General features: G+C 47.6%; 1 protein-coding gene across 15 annotated transcripts in view; it reads right to left on the bottom strand.

Annotated features, from left to right (window-relative positions):
- The window catches only part of Agap1 (ArfGAP with GTPase domain, ankyrin repeat and PH domain 1), a 445,382-nt gene that overhangs the window by 108,961 nt on the left and 320,389 nt on the right, over window positions 1-16,032 (bottom strand). The window lies entirely within an intron of this gene.

Raw genomic sequence — 16,032 nt, 5'->3', positions numbered from 1 at the left:
AATGGGTACCAACTGTCACCTTCTATTCCAGTTCCTGATGCTGCCACCCTTCCACTTCTACCAGGCTCCAGGACTTCCAGCTCATGCAGCTGGTTCCTTTCCCAAGGTGATCTGTCCCCTAGGGACAGCCAGCAGTTCTGAGCCTCACTTCATCCTGTAGTTTGGCAGGCTGGCTGCAGTGGTGGTGGTAAGGATAAGGGTTGAAGTGAAACACTGGCCCCTAGCTGGGCACGGCCGCACACCTTTAATCCATCACTTAGGAGGCAGAGGCAGAGGGTCTGAGAGTTCTGGAGCAGGCAGGTCTACATAGTGACACCCAGGCCAAAACAGCAAAGCCCACCCGCTGACCAGCCGATCAGCCCAGAAACCATCAAACAGAGCAGAGCAGACAACTTTCCGAACAGTCTATTTGTCCAAAGCTCCCATCTAGTCCCTAGGACAGATATCAGACTCCAAGACGGCCAGCCATTCTGGAGTTTCCCTTCTGTATGCTATCCAGTGCTTGATGGTGAGAACTTTTGTTCTTCTTAAGTATTTCATGCACAAATTTCAAAAGATGCCACTACCTGTCCCGTGCCAGGGCCAATGACAGTGGTCCGTGCCTGTCTGGTCCCCTACCAGAGGGCTCACTCATCAGGCAGGAAAGCAAAGTTACTCACTGTTCTGACCCAAAGACATTCCCATGTAATAAGCCCAAGTGTCCCACTGTCCTGTTGCTTCAATCCTGCGACCTCTGTGACTGTCAGTAATTCTTTCTCCTAAGCTACAAGTTAGAGCTCTATTCTAGGGCTCTAACTGTGGACACTCTGCACTTGGCTGTCAGTGGTCTAAAGCTAACTACAGCTTCTTCAGGGAACTGGTGGTTTCTCTTCCCCAGTGTCCTATAATGCTCAACACAGGTAAGCTACTGTTTACGGCCCAACCTGACACCAACATCTCTTAGATGCTGAGAGCACATGCAAGAACTACACAGCAAACAGGACGGACTTCCACACAGGACAGACTCTCACTTGTCTGTGCACTGTGAGCACACAGACCGTCTGGAATATTGAGGCTCTGGAAGGAAGTTTTTCACGACTTCCTTAGTAGGTCTCGGCTGTTTGAAACACAAATCTCTATGCCCACAGCTGAGTCAATGAAAACAGTCCAGAGCAGGGCGGGACTGGGACAGAGGTCAATGCGGTCGCTAGCACCAGCACACTTGGAGGTCTCTAAGCAGCAACACCAGACACAGACAAGGCATTTGTCTCTGTAGCCTAGCCACATGCTGTAACGAATAGTAGAATGGTTGCACCAACAATTCTCCGGCAACAACATGCCTTTGAACTTGTCAAGGAACAACTGGAGCAAGGTGACACACACCTATAATCCCAGAACCCAGGAGGCTGAGGCAGGAGGAACATCATGAGTCTGAGGTCAGCCTAGGTCATACAGCTGTTACCAGGCCACTGAAGCCTACCTCACAAGATCCTGCCTCGGACACAAAACAAAACAAAAAGAAACAAAAGCAAAGTCAATAAGCTAGTTTTTCAAATACCACTCTGAAAGCCAGAGGTACCCAACTTAGATGGTTTTGATAATCCAGAAAGACTAAAGGGACAGAAATTGTAGTTTCTCTTTTTAGTGAAATGCCCCTATTCAAATAAGACATTGTGTGAATGCAGATGCTCTTTCGAAAATCTACTTCCCATTCTACTTGGGCAGGCTTTGAACTCACTCACTGGCACACAGATCAGAATTCACCTTTCTTGGGATGAAAATCAAATGTGTCTGTTTCCAGGCAACTCCTTCCCTTCCTACCACAGAGAGCCCTTTCTAAGATAACAGGAGGTAAAACACCATCACATCTCCCGGGGTCTCGGTATCTATGGATTGTCATTACTCTGGCAGAAACACTTGACTTTCATGGAGAAGTGGCAAGTGGCAGTCTTGAGATGGTGACAGTAATGACAAGAAATGCCACCCAGCTTCCTCTGAGAGTCTAGTAGGCCAGGGCACTGATTTGCCCTGCAGCCTGGCTTTGCCCTTTAGGCATCCTTCAGCACGGTGCTTCAGTTCTGCTCCCAGAGTCTCTGCTGGTCTAGCTAGTTCCTTGTTCTCAATTAGAAGCATGTTTCAGGCCCACATGGCAATGCTTTGAGACAGATGTGAAAACCACAGCAAGTAGGATAGTGGTATTACAGGAACCCAACATCCAGAGATGTTGGGAAGTGGCCGATAAGCCTAGGACAGCCCTAATTCATGGGACTCTCAGTACTGGCCCTCCTCCCTTGGACATCTGGACTTACAGGCACTGTCTTTTTGGAAGGCACATTCCACTCTGTGTTCTACCCTTGAGACACGCCTCCCATGAGACGGGGTTCTGGCTCCCACCCTTCTCACCCCGTGGAAGCTATGCAGCTACATGGTAACTCTCTACAGGTTCCGGCTCAGGAATTCTCCTTTTCCACAGCAGCCCTCAGTCTTTCTTGTGATGTCACTCCACCTGCCCAGGTGAAGTCTGGTCCCATTCCTCCCCATGCCAGGCTCTTTCCTTCCTGATGCCTCAGTAGCCCTCCGGGCTCTGCCAGGTGCCTCCCCCTCTGCCTCCCCAACTCTAGCAGCTCATCTAGAGACCTCTAGCCCCACGGTCCGACCTCTGTGGCAAGTTCCAGTGTTGTTAACTACCGAAAACATTTTTGAAAATCCAATTTCCCAAGTTTCCCCCATCTTTCCTGAGAGGAAGCCTAACTTCATCTATTTTTCCTGTTAGGGTCATGGAGAAAGCATCATCCTGACCCCGGCTCCTTGTGCCTGGGTCCCTTCTGCACCAGCACCTCTGCAACCCTGAGTTTCTCACACTTCAGTTAGAAATCTACCCACCACTTTCTTAGGTGTTCATCCAAGGTTTCTCCTGTTTCTCCTAAATCCCTCACTTCACTCCAACTCCCACCATCTAATCGATTGAACTTTCCCTCCCCCACCTCTCAGAAACAAACACCCCACTTTTCCCTCAAGGCCTGGCAGACTCTCGGTCTCTTCAGCCTGTGAGCTACGTCCCACTCTAGATAGTGACTGTGGTCGCAGCATTTTGTCCCTCCCTGCCTGCACCGCACAAGCTGAGTCTTACCAAGTGCCTCCCTTGCCCACTCTCCCTTTTTACTACTTGACTTCTGCTGCTCTCTGAAGCAAAGCTCACTGAAGTGTTCTTCCCCATGGCTGGCAACTGCTGTCCTCATCGGTGCCCCTGAGAGGAGCCACTTCAGTAGACAGGCCTCCAGGGCAGCATCTGTTTCTCCTGTGTCCGCTGTGGTTTGTTCCTCCATCCTCAGATGGGAAGTCACAGAGGTCTGCATAGGAAGGGAGAGGCCAGCCCACAGCCTGCACTAGTCACTGCCCCTCCTTGTCTCACTGGCTCTCTCCACGTGGTGACAAATGTCTGTTACAGGAGCATCATGTCAGCTTCATGGATGCAGGATCTGTATTTTCTCTCCTCACCACAATGACAGCCCTGGGGAAATTCTACCTGCACTGACCAGTTTACTGAAGAACCGACTGCCTGAGGTCCTGGCCCAGGTGGGAGGGGACCTGTGTTCCCTGTGGAACAGCGGAGTGCAATCAACTCTGCTACATCCTTAAAAACTCGCCACAAGCGTGCTTTTGTGTCCACCACTGTCCTGCAAGTTCCTAACCGCCTGGAAGCTATTTTTAGGTGAACAACTACAGCCATGAATGGGAGCTATTGACAGAAAGAGTCTCCCTTACACTCAGCCTACACTTACTGAGCATGCTCTCTGAGCTAGCAGCTGACAAAGAATAAAGGGCAGAACCCCTGTCCCCATGGAGCCGATTTCTAAGGCCTGAAAAGAATGCCTATCTAATTTCTTGCTTGATGCCTTCAATAAAAGACTGTTGTCCTTGGGCCCTGCGCTGGAGTGCAGAATGCTGAAGGGACCCCATGTGCAGCAGGCAAGTGAACCCCACAGATAAACAGCTGGGCGGGGGCAGGGACTCATCCACAGACAAGAACCATGACTCTGTGGCCTGTGGAGGGGGCCCTCAGGGCCCGGAGATTGAGGCTAATGGGAAAACAGAGGTGTCACTGTGTCATGGGGAGAGAAGAGAAGAGTCGTCTTACACTAAGGAAGACATGGAAGTATTCCTGGGTCTGACAAGTCAGACAGAAAGCAACCCCAACATTTGTGAGACCTTTATGTTCAATTTTCCCCCCAACATAGGGTTTTTCTCTGTACTGGAACTGTACTGGAACTTTCCTTGGCTGTCCTGGAACTCTCTTTGTAGACCAGGCTGGCCTAGAACTCACAGAGATCCACCTGCCTTTGCCTCCCGAGTGCAGGGATTAAAGGCATGAGCCACCACTGCCTGGCTTCTTTACGTACATTCTTAGATGAGGACAGAAGTGAACCAGTCACTGTTGTGTGCCCTGGGATTCACAGGGCATAAGACCCCAAGGGGGTGGGGCCATTCTTGCTCACATAGAGACCGTGGCAAAAGATAACTCTTTAGGTCTGGTCTCTTCCCTTCTAAGAGAAGGCCAGGAGGTCCCACCATCTTCCCATCTGCATCTTCCACATGTGCCAATGTCCAAACACTCCATGCTCAGGGAATGGAATCTACCCTGTCCAGCTTTCCTTCCCTACCAGTGGGACAGGTATCGAATTAGTACCCTCTAGGAGTCTGGCCTCTTCACCAGGCTAAGAGACTAAGGTACACAGATGCCCGAGGGACCACATACTAGGTCAGAAAACAGAGCTGCAGCACATGACTGGGCAGTCCACGTGGAGCCTTGCACAAGGCTGATGCAATCAGGCATTAAGAAGATAACACTTATGGTGAAGAATGATGGGCATCAAAAGGGGGCAAACCCCGTGATCGCATGAGACAGGAAGAGGCAGGGAAAGTGGCCTTGGCTCGAGAACCGAGTGGGCTTGACTGACAGCGCCTCATAGACATAGTGATGTGTTTCTAGTTACTAAGATTCTGCACACTGGCACCTGCAGTGTAAGTATTTATGCCCTGACTCCCAGATCTCGAGACTCCCTGGGAACTGTTTAATATCCCCCCCCCGACCTAAAATACGAGCAGTCAAAGTGTGTGAGGCTTCTACACTAAGCTTCCTCACTCCCCATTGCTCCTCCAGCCTGACGAGATGTCCCTCAGCCCCACCATCAGAGTCTACCACTCCTTCCGATTGCCTATGAAGAACGCATTTTATTTTGTATCAATTAACAGGCAGGAAGTCAAAAAGACTACTGTCTGTGGCATTAAATACAGGAGAGAAGCAAGGTGAAGCATGGTAATCAAACTTAAAAGAAAAAAAAAAAGCCAGTGCCTCATTACTCCATGTTTAGATCTGCTTTGGTGAAGGAATCCCCCAGGTATGGGTTGCTGAGCCAGGAAGTGCTGGCCCATCCTATGTGTTCAATGTTGGCTATTAGTTCTTCCCAATCGGGCATCAATGTTCAACACATACCCCCCAAAATATATAACATGAGCAATAATGATCACAATCTGCGGTCTCTCGGAGCTCCGGCATGTGAAGTATGAGTCAAAGAAGCAGTTTCACTTTTCACTCGGGGAGCTGACAGGCATGACCAGAGGGAGAATAAAATAACATTCCACTCGCATAAATATCAAGCAGCCTGCTCGAGACTGATGGGCCAGGAATGTATTCTTAGCTATCATTCCGGCAGACAGGCCCAAGGACACTCATAACTTATTTTACAATCATTTAGTTTCAGCTCAAGTGGAAAACGTGACAACTTATCTCTGCCGACAAGATGCTATATCGAACCTCACAATTAACTCTCCTCCGATTATCTGCCCAGCCGATCATTAGCTGAGCCCATCTCAATGGACTGTTGTGGGGGGCTCATCTGCCAGGTATGCAGATGGTTTCTAATATCCAGGGGAAGGGAGCCAGGATGTGTCTGTTGGGAGCACCTGAACTCTTCAAGAATCACTCTTGCCACTGTTTCTCACATGTGAGTCCCAAGTCATAGTCTGGGTCTTCCAAAGCCCTGGAAGCTGACAATTCAGACAGTATGGCGGACAGAGAGGGCTTTCTGAGGATATCTCTTCCCACTGTTCCTCAGGGGTATGGCTGGGAGACAGGATGATGCAGCCACTATAATCCAGATGAGTGGCTGACGAGATGGCTGGTCATCAACCAAAAGTATACAAACTACTTTAACTTGTGTCTTCCTAAGAATCACGTTTCCAGGAACAAAGGGGGGGGGGGGAACAACAGACAACAGGAGAGAAAGGAACAAGGGGCATGTGCGCCGTGGGTGCTGACGGCATTCTGGTGTCCACAGGTGCCCTCACTCACTTCTTTGGCTGTGTTAGGTACAACACACCACTAAAATCTTTTAGTTTTTTTTTCCTCCCTGTATTAAAAGAATTCAGAATTTTCAAAGACAGAGCCATTTGGCACTGCCAGGGGGAATCCGCTGAGGGCTAAGGCCTCCACAAACTCAACAGCAAGTCATTGTGGGAAGTAGAAAATTAAAGGCCACTTGCTTTGATCCAAGGTCAACAATGGGAGACTCATTTGGATCTTTAATAGGGCCTCCGTCCCTTCTGAGGCTCAGAGGGATGTGTCGGCTGGTAAATAAAGAAGAAGCCACCTTTGCCATTGGAGGAAATCACAACATCCCGGGTCCCTGTTAAAAGGTGAGTGTGAAGTGAAGTTCAAACCCTCGCCCGGAGCTTTTGACGGAGCTTTCGGCGGGAGGAGGCTGACTTCACTCCCACCTCTGAAGATGTTTCAGAGACTGCCATTATTGTGTGCTTCCCTTTGCAGCGCACGCAGGGGTATACAATGTCAGAAGGGGCAGCGGGACACGGCGGGGGGCGAGGAAGATGACAGGTGCTGGGGGAAAGGGAAAGACAACACAGTGTCAGATGGAGTTACAAAAACGGGGAGGGAAGGCGCACAATAGGAGGGGCCAGCGCAGAAAGAGGGTCCAGGGGAGAAGAATTCCTTCCCTGGCCACTTTCAATTACACCTCGAGCTCTGCTGAGGAAGTTGAATTTAAGAGAGCTGATGGTCGGCTCGCTGAAACTCTTAATGCCAAGTTTGTTTATAAAGCCCCTTAAAGCACGAAGTGGGCTCACTGTTTAGGGCCCCGGGTTTCTCTTCTCAGGTAATGAAAATGGCCCCAAGTTGACCTGGGAGAGGCTGCAGAGATCTGTGACTGTGTTAGAAACTATTAAGTTACACTTCAAATCAATGAGGTAAGTTATGTGAATTTCTCCTACAAAGAACTAGATTTTAAGAAAAAGAGAGCGAGAGACAAGGGAGAGGTCATTGTGTTAAACACTACAAGGCAATTAACTAAAAAATAAAAAAAAAAAATTCACTTTGTAGTCTAGGGAGATGGTGAGGCATCTGAGCTGGGAGTTCCAGGCGGTTTGGGAATTCCTGGGAAGAGACAACAGAGGCTAGCACCAGACTCGGGCTGTAAGACTGGGTTTAGGGTAGACAGGGAAGTGGCTGCCCCACTAGAACCATATGCCAGGCTGGGGCTCTGCACAGAGGTAGACCGAGAACTTGCTGTTGTTGGTGTTAACCTACCCGTCACGAGCTCCTTCAGTCCCCTGCTTCCCTGTGTCCCAGCCCTACCAGACTTCACCACTGCTTTGTACACTGTGGGCTGCTGGGTTTCTTTTGGTTCTCATTCATAACCAGAGGTTCTGGGAATGTACCCCCAGAATGAAGATGTGTGGGCACCAAACAGCAACCCCCAATTTCAGAGGACCATACAGTGATCAGGGAGGCAGGATGCCAGAGGAAGCTTACAGAGGGAGTAAGACTGCACCATGGAGGGAAGCAATTGGCTATGCCAGTCAGGATTTGATATTTAAGGGTCAAAAATCAAACCATCCTCTAGCTGATTTTTAGTTGAATGCAAGCTGCACAAAGTTTAAATTAATCTAGTGTACTTGGAAAGACGTAAAGGGAGACTGAGCAGGGCTGGGAGGAGGGAATGAAATCATTTCAAGAGATTCCCACTCCATTCCAGCCTCATCTCTTTTTACATAATCAGCCACAACCATTTTTCAAGTTTGGTGCTTACAGCTGCTAAATTACAAAGAGTCTGTTTCCCATGGAGGGCTGCCCTGGCTGAGAGACCAGGCATGCCTATGAGGAGAAAACTTCACAAGTTAATTAGATGTGTGATTGCTCTTTGATAGCATGATTCTGATTCCACTGCCTTTCTGAAACTTAGCTGTCTATAAAACTCACAAGGAGTGAAGAAGTGATACTCCCAGCTGCGGCTGAATGCAGGCTGGTTTTAGGGGCTAGGCCCCAAAGTCTCTGTCCGGGGTCCTGAAGATGTCTAGTTTCGAGCTTTGTGCAAAATACAAAAATAACTTGCAAAATACACAAATACGCCAAAGTAGCTACTTGCTCGCGGCCCATCTCTTCACCTGTCTCCTTCTGGTGGTGCTTCAGTAGTTTTGTGCAGGCCTGACATATAGAAACCCAGGTTTGAAAAGCAGTCAAGCTAGTTTTGACATTTCATCCCAACAATTCAGGGTTAAAATGTTATAAAAATGTAAGCAATCAGATTCTTTCTTTTCTCCTTCTCAGAACTTTCAGGCCTTGGTTGGCATGATTATTTTCCACTGGTTGGATGGGCTTCTTACTCTCTCTCTCTCTCTCTCTCTCTCTCTCTCTCTCTCACACACACACACACACACACACACACACACACACACGTACTGAAGGCAACACTTTTGTATATTTAAAGATTAGGTCAGTCTTTAAGACACAAGTCCAAGAAAATCGGTACTTACAGGGCATTGGATGCACACCACTAAACTCTTTCCAGAAGTTCAGAGCTTTTCTCTCCTTTGGGGATAGTCAGATTGTCACAAGACATGGTTCCAGTAAGAGAGGCAGTTCAAATCCAGTCTGACCCCTGGCTCTGTTGCCGTGGTTACAACACAGTTTAACTTCAATTCCTTCCCATGTGAAACAGTCAATCCTCAACTCTGGTCACAACCTGCCTCACCCCCACCTGTTCTACTTTTTTATGGGGGCCAGGACTCCCTACCCCTCGAAGTAGTAACACAAGGACCTTCTGCCATGTGGCCAGTCAAGTACCAGATGGATGGATAAATGGATGGATGGATGGACAGACTCACTCTCTCACCAGATACAGGCTCTGCAAGAGGTTATATCACCCACAGTAAATAAAACAGGAGCTCTAACCTGCAGTGTGGAAGTTCCCAAGAGCAGTTTAATCCATATATAGCCTGCATTAAGGGATGGCAAAGATGACTGAAGCCTAGAGTTGGGGAGACCTGGGTGAGTGGGGAGGGTGACAACAGCATGGTGCAGCCTTCCTTAGTCCTGAAGATCATGCAACACACACAAAGACTGCTTTCCCCAGCAAACACCTCTCAACACAGCCTCTAGACATCCCAACGGCCTTGTAACAAACCAGACACTGCTTATGCTAAAGAGTGACTATTTCACAGGGAAAGTCTTGGTAACTACTAGAGAGGCTCTTGGGCAATCTACTTTTAGAACTGTCACAGTTAAAGCTGTATGAACTTCAGTGAGACCACAGGTAGTCCCCCTCCCCTGGTCCAGTAACCATGGGGTTGGGAGCTACTTCCCTTCAATTCTGCTTTGGTTTCTCAGGCTTCTATGGCTGTCTTATGTATTGGCGTTTCCCTACCCTCTTTATGTTTTCATATATATTTATGTGTATGGGTGTTTTACGTTTATGTGTGTCTGTGTATCAAGTGTGCCTGGTGCCCAAGAAGATCACAAGGTGGCATCAGATCCCCTGGAGTAGGGGTTACAGATGATTGTGAGCTGCCACGTGAGTGCTGGGATCTGAACCTGTGTTCTCTGAAAGAGCAATCAGTGTTCTTAACCACTGAGTGATCTCTGCAGATCCCTTCCTTTTATTTTTAAACTTCTTTTAATGTGCCTAGTATATAGAAGACATCCAGCACCAAATAGATGTTTAATTTAAAAAATGAAACAAAATATGCCAGGGGCTGCTGAGATGGCTCAGTCAAGAAAATGCCTGCTTTGCAAGCATGAATACCTGAGTTCAGATCCCAACCCCCGCGTACAAGCTGAATGTGATGGTACATGTCTATAACCTCTCTGGGGTTCAGAGACAGGAGGATTACAGGAGACCATGGGCCAGCCAGTTGAGCCAAAGTTTCCAGCTCTAGGGCCAGTGAGAGAGACGTTGTCTCAAAATAAAAGATAGAGAATACCAAGGAACCCAAATTTGACCCCTGGATTCCACGTATGTGCATACATATATATAAACACACACACACACACACACACACACACACTACAAACCAAGATGAGTGCAGCATGAAGAATGAAATCAAATCTTTGACTGCAGGAGAAACAAAGATACCCAGTATACCCCTACACAGTAGACTCACAGGTGAACGTAAAACTGGGGCTTCTAACTACCAGTTGATAAATCTGCCTACATGTCTTTAGAGCCAGAGCAATGTGGACAACAAATTGCCAACTTACTATGATGATGAATTAGAACTTATTTTCCCTTGGGGGTTACATGTAACCTTTTGTTATGTTTGAGGCTAACTGTGGAAAACATCAGGGTTATTACTTTTTTAAAAAAATGAAATCAAATGCTAATTTGTAAAATCTATCCCCCTTGCCCATGTTCAAGGAAATATCACCTTGTAAACATCTATGATGAGGTTTGAAAGCCTCCTATGTGTTCCTAAATAGGAGGCAGGTGGGTGGGTCATGAAGCAGGAGCCTCATGGTTCCCAAGTCTTTGCTGAGAGTGGGTGGCATACTGCGGCCAAAGAAGACAGAGATAACATCATGGTGTCCGGTGCCTCAAAAGAAAGGCCTGGCCACTTGAAAGAGGGCCCCTGCTCCCTAGCCTGTCTACCACACCTGGGCTCTGACAATCGCCCCAGTCAAGGGCTAGAGGTTACCCAGTAGGACAGGACAACCCTGCCCTTCAATTTCTGCTCATGGGGAATGCTTTGAAGGTTTTGGTTCCTCTGGGAACTCAGCTACAGTGACCCTGAACGGACAGTCCTACAGCTGCAGCAACAAGGGTGGGTGGGTCGGGGACAAGGCGGGTGAGGCTCAGCTTCAGAGGCCCACAGCACGGATGCCTTCAGGAAGGGCATGTGTGGAAACAAGAGAGCTGCTGATTTAACCAAGACACCCCTGTGTCACCCTGCTCCCCTGACAGTGTGTACATGCACATGTGCAGGGCAGCTCTGTCTTGGAGCTAGGACATCTAATGGAACAAATCCACATGACATTATGGGTTACAAAACAAAAACAAAACCCAGAAAAACCGAACATGAAGCTAGATGAACTGGCATGTGCCTGCTCTGGAAGTTGAGTTAGGAGGATGGTGGGTTCCAGCCTGTGCCACAGTTAGACCCAGACTATACAAACAAATGAAAAATTCTTTAATGCTAAGCCTCACTGTGATGGACTGATGCGCAAACTCGGAGGGTCTTTAAAGGGTCAATGCTTAAGCCACCTGGCAAGGTGCCTTCTTTCAACAGGTCTTTCAAAATGATCTTGATAAAGATATACTTAAAACACCCCATTTACATTGTGGGGATCTGTCATATGAAACTTAGAAAACAGTAGGTGGAGACTTCTGCAATAACCCCCGAACAACCCACTCTTAGAATTTTGCTAGCCTGCTGATGACTGTTTCTTACTTCATATAGGCAGGGCCGAGGCTGGAGCCTGAGGAGAGGGCTAGGTCTGCCCACCCCGGCTCTGACTCTGATGCTGGAGCAGCACGTGCACTTGAACAAAGACAGGGACACGACGGTCATTTGGTGTGCTAGCGCTAGTGCAGTCATCGGGTGTGCTGGTCCGCTCACACCAAATGCGACCCACGTGGAACATGTGAGAAGATGGCTGAGCTGCTGGATGGAGCAGTCCTCTGAAATGGCTCAGTGACATCAGACCCACGTGTCCTATTGTCTTTCCCACAATGAAGTAAGAAATGGGGATACAGAGGAGGTGGAAGAGATGGCCTAACAGTGAAAAGCACGTCCTGTTCTACCACCCACATGCTACAGCTCATAACCGCATGGAACTCCACCTCCAAGGGATCTGATGCCCTCTTCTGGCCTCCACACAAAGCATATCCTCACACATAAAAATAAATAAATCTTAAAAAAAAAAAACCGTTCAGGATACAGTCCCTAAGAGCAACACTAATGTTTAATAACCAGGACTGTGATGGGATGGAGCACAATGGTAGAGGGCTCATTTGCCATGTGCAATGATTTGGGTTTGATTACCTTTGTACAGGAAAGAAAACGAAGGTTAATACCGCTTCTGGCACAGAAGAAGCAGTAATTTAGCATTCATGCTAGACCACTCAAAAGCAGAATGGACTTTATTTGCTCTAGTGAACTTCCTTTATTCCTAACACTGATTTTGGAATTTGGGCTTTGTTCTAGGAAATAAAGAAGGAAAGAAGGAAGAAAGGATGGAAGGGAGGGAGGGAGGGAGGGGAAGAAAGGAGGGAGGGAGGGGAAGGAAGGAGGGAGGGAGGGGAAGGAAGGAAGGAAGGAAGGAGGAAGGAAGGAAGGAAGGAAGGAAGGAAGGAAGGAAGGAAGGAAGGAAGGAAGGAAAAAAGGTAGCTCCATCAAAGTGTTCTAAGAACCAGGGTCAGATTTCTTGGGGTTTAAAGCGTTTTCTTCATCGTGGCTAAAATTTTGTCAATACACTTCAGTCAGACCTGATGGTTGATCTTTGAGAAAATTGCTTTAAAAATCAAACGAAAAGATAAGATTGTGTTCCAAAACATAATAACTGACATTTCCTCCTTTTTCCTTAAGCAAAAGGCCCAGCCCGCTGTGGCTGACAGCAGGGTCAGGAGTGGGTGCAGCAGAGGTGGGATCTGGGATCGCTATCCATCAAAGCACACCTCATTCCCATTCCTCTTCCCCACAGCTGCCTTTGATCCCCCAGGGTGAGGTTGAAAGCAGCAACTACCTGAAGCCTCCCCAGCCTAGGAGGACCCCCCTCCACCTGCTTGCACACACTGCACCCTGTTTCTGACTATATATTTCTAGAATGCACTACCCTCCTCTGCTCCCTGTACTGCACAAGGCTCATTTTCTCTCTTTCTATTCATACCTGCCTCCACACCTGGGGCATCCTCTAGATTGGCCTTCCCAGGGTCCTGTTGACTGACAGCTCTAGTGATCTCGATGAGCAGGAGGAAGTTCAGTTACCACCAGGTGAGAAAGCATTCCCCAGGTTAGTAATCTGGGTCAGGTACCAGGGGTTTCTTACTCCAAACTCATTCAGGTGCACCAGGACTACCATCCAGACCAGATATAGCTGTCCACCGTATCTTCTGATTGCTCAAACTCCAGCACAGACCTCATCATGATGGTTAATACTGTCCAGTTGACACAATTTAGGATCACCCAGAAGATAGGCCTCTGGACATGTCTGTAACATTGTTTCTAGATCAGGCAGTCGTGGGAAGAGACAGCTTAAATGTAGGCAGCAAGCACTGTCTCATACGGTGAGGGTCTGGGACTGAGTTAGAGGCGACCAAGCAGCAGTCATCTCTCTGCTCCCTCACTGCAGATGCCATGTGACCAGCTGTCTCCCACTCCTGCCATTGTCTCCCCGCAGTGATGGCTGTACCACGTATCTGTGAGCCACTGTCTCCCCTCAGTGATGGCTCTACCACGTATCCATAAGCTAGCTAAACCCTTTCTTCCTTCAGCAGCTCTTGTCATGCATTTGATGACAGCAGTGTGACAAGGAACTGAGGTCCCCACACAGCCAGGCAGGTCCTTACTAGCAGAACACCTCACTTCCCCAGGAAACAGCTTCATGGCTATTCTTAGCGTCTCCCCAGTTGGATCAGAGCTACAGAAAAGGAGACAATAGGTGCACATTCTTTCATCCAATTTCTCACCTTCTGTGGCAGTGGGGACTGAACCCAGGGTCTTACCCACGTGAGCCAAGTGCTCTCACCAAGCTACAGCCTCAGCCTTCAAGTGGCCTTTCTACTTCCAGACCCCAGGGCACCTTCTCCTGGGCAAAGACCTCACTATCTTTTCTCTTTCCCAGTAGAACTTTCCACTCCTCAGAAACAGAGACCCTGAACCCTGGTGCTGGAGTTTTCAAGAAACTCAATGAATTAATCCATGCATTAGGGGCAGGCAGCAGCCAGCTTTTGCTGGTTCATCAAGGAGGATTTAGGTCACTGGAATGACTTGTTATATTTGTTTCTTACTTATGAGTAGCAGAGGAAATGAAAACACAAATTGTTGATAGTGCCAAGAGTACAGGGCTCACAGGCTTTATATGGAAAGTGGGCACCTAAGTGTAACCCACTGGGCATATTCAGCCTCAGACGTAGGGGGGATTCCAGTTGTGTCTGCTCAACTGCCAAGAGTAAGATCTGGGAGATAAGGGGACACAGCTGGAGATGAGGCGTGGTTGAACACTTCACTGTATGCTGAACTCTGTCAGCGTCTGTGACCACCCATTTTGCTGTGTTATGATTACACACATATATATAAAACTACTTTAAAACTTTTCTTGGGAAAAATATCAACGACACCATCCATGCAAAAATGAGTTTGCTTATAACTGAAGACACATCCGATCACTTGCAGAAACAAACCTCTGGACTCCAGTCAGCTAACATGCTGGAGAAGGCCCTGGGGCTGCAGCCCTAGCTTGGGGAGTCAGGGTGAAGTTGGGGTGTGGCTAGGGGAGGGGTGATGCTTACTTCACCCATTGCCATTAATACAATGCTTGCTGGCAAACGAAGGGCCAGCTGCTGGGCTGGTTTAAGGCTGGTTTCCAGCCTTGAGATATTAAGCTTCACATTTTGATGCTTATGAAGGTTTTCTGCTCCGTCTGTACGAAAATACTTCCCAAGTGCTACGCTTACCTCGGCTATGTGCAGAATCCAGAAAAGGACTGAGAAACAGTAAAAAAATAAATAGCATGCCCACCTAGAAAAGATAACCCAGAGCACTGTTAACATGACGAATGCTTTGGACAGCTGTTCACACATCGGTGCCGAATTCTCAGAATGATAAGCAGCTGTGAGAATCATGGGGATATGCTTTTATTAACCCTCTCCCACTCTGTCTTGAAATGGCATTATGATTGCTTTTCTGAAAGTAAGTGCAAGCTTTAAGAGACTGGAATATACAGAGAAACACTTCCCTGTAACCGCAATAAGATTTTAAAATCCCCACTGTAGAAATAATGTATCAATTAAAATAGCATTTATAACTAAATATGTTTAAATGCTTCTTCATAAAAAGGCTAAAACTTAAACTCATTTTAAATAACCATCTGCTTCTGTGATATAAAATTTTTAGTATCATTGTGTAATTAATATTAATAACACTTTCTGTTAATAATCTTATCTGTCAGATAATCAGGCAGAGAGTTAACATAAGATACACCCATTGACAGAAGCTTAAAAATGCAAGACTACAGAATACAAACACGAATAGAGAAATGTGCGGTGCCAGCCACCCTCTGCCTCTGTGAGCCCATGTCCTCCCAGTCATCTCAGGAGGTTTTCCTAGCTGGCCTTCTCAGGGCTCGCTCCTATTGACTCTTCTTCATGCCTTATTTTCTTAAGTGTTCTTTAGGTCTCTACACATTTACAACTTCTTACATAGGAGGCAAGGAAAGCCTGAGAATGATCTGATATGCTGATCTGACCATGGGCTGCAGCTCGGTTGGTAAAGTGTTTGTCATGTAAGTGTGAAGACCTGAGCTCAATACTCTGAACTCATGTTAAAAAAAAAAAAATCCAAGTGTTGTGGTGTGCATTTGAAATTCCAGAATTTGGGGCTGGAGAGATGTCTCGGTAGTTAAGAGTGCTGGCCAGTCTTCCAGAGGACACAGGTTCAATTCCCAGCAGTCATATGACAGTTCACAACTGTCTTTAATTCCAATCCCAAGGGATACATCCAACAACCTCCTCTGGCCTCTGTGGGTACCAGGAACACACACAGTATACA

This window comes from Myodes glareolus, chromosome 1 (assembly GCF_982192425.1).
Source record: "Myodes glareolus chromosome 1, mMyoGla1.1, whole genome shotgun sequence".
Lineage (NCBI taxonomy): Eukaryota > Metazoa > Chordata > Mammalia > Rodentia > Cricetidae > Myodes > Myodes glareolus.
Note: the sequence above shows the minus strand (reverse complement) of the source record. Positions and strands in the feature narration are given on the sequence as shown.